Below are 4,703 nucleotides of genomic sequence, written 5' to 3'. Positions count from 1 at the left end.
AACGTCAGTTTATGAAATCTTAAGACATACTGCATTGGTTCTTTTTTTTTAATGACGATTAATACATTAGATTCTCAGGGTTACAGCAAATGCATATTAATTATTATCTCATGATTCTCATCAATTCTCATGTTAATGTGATACTAATACTAAAAGAATAGATTCAATGTAGTCCATGGATACAGTTCTAAGAATATAATGATACTTCTCATCCTTTGGTTCTTGATCTTAGAAGTCCTGCAGCTGAGGAAAGGGAGTCCCGGAGCAAAGACAAGTTGAATAGCAAACGAGCATGTGTTATTTTCTAGACAAAACTGCAGAGGGTAACAAGAAGTCAAATTGTTCTCCTTTTGGCTGGGCTGTATAAACTCAGCCTATTAACATCAGCTGTTTTGTGCTGATAAGAAGCTGGGCAGCAATATGATTTTTATTATCAAAGAGAAAATTAGTTTTTGCTTTTAAATTTCATTTTTTAGGCAAATGACCTCAAAACCTGAAGTTCCCAAGAGGTAACAAAAGGAAATTAGTCCTGAATTGCTGGGAACCAAAAGGAGACCCCAAGTCAGGTTTCAGGGATTTCTCTCTGTCTTTGGTTAGTGAATAACTGCACCACCAATTCTCAAAATCTTTGGCCACTGCTCCTGCCAGCAGCTCCCATCTGTGGCTCCAGTTCTTGCCAGATTGTTGTAAGTCTCTTCTCTGCCCTTGACCTTCAGGCATAGGAATAATAAGTTTCCTTAGCAAGACCCATATATTTTATCATTCCTTATCTGAGTGATTAGCCATTCCTATGCCTCTAGGGGAAAAAAAACTTAATTAAAACTATCTTCAGTTAAACTCTAATTTGAATAAGCTGTTTCCTGCCAGGACCCTGAAGGATATAGATTTTGGGTACAGCTGTTCACCAGAAAATCAATAAACAGTGACTAGTCAATGTGATCACTATTATGAAGATTCAAGTTTCTGACTTACTCATTTAGAAGTTTATCAACATAAGGAACAGAGAGAAAATAAAAATAAGATGATAGCAACTACCTGGACTAATGCTTGGGGATCACTGAACTAAACCTTTCCTTTAACCTATGTTTAGTTATTTAGAACCTAGAGATGAATAAATAGAAATCAGAGAATGAGCTTTTTTTTTTGGCTCTCTGAGCACGACCATGGCGGTCGGCAAGAACAAGCGCCTTACGAAAGGCGGCAAAAAGGGAGCCAAGAAGAAAGTGGTGGACCAATTTTCTAAGAAAGATTGGTATGATGTGAAAGCACCTGCTATGTTCAACATACGAAATATTGGGAAAACACTGGTCACGAGGACCCAAGGAACCAAAATTGCGTCTGATGGTCTCAAGGGTCGTGTTTTTGAAGTGAGTCTTGCAGAACGATGAAGTTGCATTTAGAAAATTCAAACTGATTACTGAGGATGTCCAGGGCAAAAACTGCCTGACTAACTTCCACGGCATGGATCTTACCCGTGACAAAATGTGCTCCATGGTCAAAAAATGGCAGACCATGATTGAAGCTCATGTTGATGTCAAGACTACCGATGGCTATTTGCTTCGTCTGTTCTGTGTTGGTTTTACCAAAAAACGCAACAATCAGATACGGAAGACTTCCTATGCTCAGCACCAGCAGGTCCGCCAGATCTGGAAGAAGATGATGGAAATCATGACACGGGAGGTGCAAACAAATGACTTGAAAGAAGTAGTAAATAAATTGATCCCAGACAGCATTGGAAAAGACATAGAGAAGGCTTGCCAATCTATTTATCCTCTCCATGATGTCTTCGTTAGAAAAGTGAAGATGCTGAAGAAGCCCAAGTTTGAATTGGGAAAACTCATGGAGCTTCACGGAGAAGGTAGTAGTTCTGGAAAAGCCACTGGGGATGAGACGGTTGCGAAAGTCGAACGAGCTGATGGCTATGAACCAGCTGTTCAAGAATCTGTTTAAGATTTAGACTTTAATAGTGACAAATAAAATGTCCTATTTGTGAAAAAAAAAAAAAGAAATCAGAGAATGATATTATTCAGGATTAAATACTAATAAATGTAATTAAAATATAAAAAGAAATACTTTGGGTCACAAATGAAATATCCACTAATTTTACCAATATTTTACCAAATTTTACCAATAACTTCTGCAGTCTGTGAAAGTGTTTGTAAGCCAGAAGATGATCTACATACTGATTAAACCATTTTCTCTCATTCCTGATGCAGTCCCCTGGTCCTGCAGGAAAGAAGCTGTAGGATGAGTTCTGCACAATTTACTCGGCTGGTCCAGCATTCCCAGATTTGATGTCTCTATGAGGCACAAGGTTTTCAGCTGATTCTATTGGAAAAGAGAAACAAACATCTAGAAAATTTTTCCAAAGCAAATGTGAAACGGAGTGGTGTGACTGATTTCTCCAGTTACTAAGCCGTGAGCAAGCTCATGGCTTTTTTTCTCTAGCTGTATACTACTACCTTCAGGCCTTCAGAAGTTCTGCAGAGAAAAACACTCATTTGGGATCAAGGACCTTTCATCTACTCATTTATTTCAGACTCTTCGGAGGCGCAGGCATTCAGCAGTCGTTAAATCAACATTTGGGATATCCACGTCCCGTGTAAGAATGTCCTGGATCCTGCCTACATTTCCAATCCAGCTTTCTACTACTCTGCACGCTGGAAGGCCGCATGTGATGGCTCAAGTACTTAGATTCCTGCCACCCACGTGGGAGACCGAAAAGGAGTTCTGGACTTTTGGCTTTGGTCTGCTCCAGTCCTGGCTATTACAGGAAGTTTGGGAGTAAATCATAAGATGGAAGCTCGCGCTCTGTCTCTCTCTGCCTTTCAAACAAAATGAAAATAAATAGAAAAGAAACTCTATTGGATGTCTATTGGTTAGCACCTCTGCCAGCAGCTGGAGACAGATGACTTGATCCATGAAGAAACACAAATAAAAAATGAAAATCTGCCATATGGAATATCACACAGACAGGTGAGGAGAAGACCTAGAGGAGTGAAGACTAACCTAGGTCTTAAAGGATGAGCAGCAGTTTGCTAGGACAAAGTTGGAGGTGAGGTTAATGCCGGGGGGATATTCTAGGAAGAGTGATAGCAAGAGAAAGCAAAGCAAAGAAACCCCAGGATGGTGGGTGCAGGCCAACAGAAAACATTCTGACATTGCCTGATCAGGGAGGGCTGTACAGAGGGCAATGGGGAGGCAGCCTGCCCACCCCAAGGCATTATTAAGGCCTGTTAATTGGGGCTAGCACTGCAGCACAGAGTTAAGCTTCTGCCTGCAAGACCAGTATCCCATATAGGTGCCAGTTCAAGTCTCAGTTCCTCCACTTCCAAGCCAGCTCCCTGCTAATGTGCCTGGGAATGCAGCAAAAGATGGCCCAAGTGCTTGGGCCCCTGGCTGCCAAATGGGAGATCCTGATGAAGCTCCTGCCTCAGCCCCAGCCCTTGTGCCCATTTAGAGAATGAACCAGAGGGTAGAATGTCCCTCTCCCTCTCTCTGTAACTCTGCCTTTCAAATAAATAAATAAATCTCTAACGCCTGTTAATAATCCTGGGGTCGAAGTGGAGCCCCCTAACGACTGGTAAGAAAAGGAGTGGTGTGGTTGAATTTGCCCTGAGGATGAATCACTCTGGTGACTGTGGGAAGATGTATCTGAGGGAATAAGACAAGAAGCCAAGTACATGGACTTTCTCAATGTTTTCTTTTGTGATTACCTTGGAGAAAAACAAAAGCCTATCAAAACATCTGTTTAAGTACTGGCAATTTCCCAAAGAACAGTGAAAATTAAATCACACAAACTATGCCTTGGCAGGTACTGACTAAACCTATATTTAAAAATGCAGGGGCCAGTGCTGTGGTATAGCTGGTAAGACCACCGCCTCCAGTACCGGCATCCCAATATGGACGCAGGTTCATGTTTCAGTTGCTGCACTTCCGATCCAGCTCCCTGCTAATATGCCTGGGAAAGCAGCGGAAGATGGTCCAAGTCCTTGGGTCCCTGCACCCACCTGGGAGACCCGGGAGCAGCCCCTGGCTTCTGGCTTCAGCTTGGCCCAGCCCTGGTCATTGTGGCCATTTTGGGGAGTGAACCAACTTTTTTAAAAAAAATGTAATAATTCTGACTGGAGGAAAGCATTACAAAGCTTATCTTTAATGAATGACAAAGCAGCTAAGCCCGTAGTAAGTAGAACTAGAATGCTGTCTTGGTTTTAAGCGGGGAAATAAGCCAAGGAAAGTTGAGTCCCTTTCTACCTAAGGGCAAATGGGGGAGTAAGAGTGGTTTCTTGCTCTGATGGAGAGGGGGAGGAAGGTGGCGATGGGATCTGAACCTGGCTGTGGAGTGCACCTGTGCTTGGCATTGCTGCCACCCCTGCCAGGTGGAGGTCTGATTCTCTCCCACAGGAACATCCCCCGGGGACTCATGCAGAGCTGGTCCACAAGGAACCAGCTGTCTCCACCCTGCACATACTGCCCACACCAGGACCTGCTTGGAGGTTTAAGGTGAGTGAGCGCATGGAAAGGGTTTGGTGCTCTTTCACCAACTTTGTTTCACCAGTTTGCTCTCAGAAAGCTTTGTGGTTCAGCCAGCGCCAAGGCTCACTAGGCTAATCCTCTGCCTGTGGCGCCAGCACACCAGGTTCTAGTCCTGGCTGGGGCACCAGATTCTGTCCCGGTTGCCCCTCTTCCAGGCCAGCTCTCTG

The 4,703-nt window shown here is 43.4% G+C and overlaps 1 pseudogene; it reads left to right on the top strand.

Annotated features, from left to right (window-relative positions):
- Positions 1-1,150: 1,150 nt before the first annotated feature.
- On the top strand, positions 1,151-1,987 carry LOC133765597 (small ribosomal subunit protein eS1-like; annotated as a pseudogene).
- Positions 1,988-4,703: the final 2,716 nt, after the last annotated feature.

Source organism: Lepus europaeus, chromosome 8 (assembly GCF_033115175.1).
Source record: "Lepus europaeus isolate LE1 chromosome 8, mLepTim1.pri, whole genome shotgun sequence".
NCBI lineage: Eukaryota > Metazoa > Chordata > Mammalia > Lagomorpha > Leporidae > Lepus > Lepus europaeus.
This window is presented reverse-complemented; position numbering and strand designations above follow the sequence as displayed.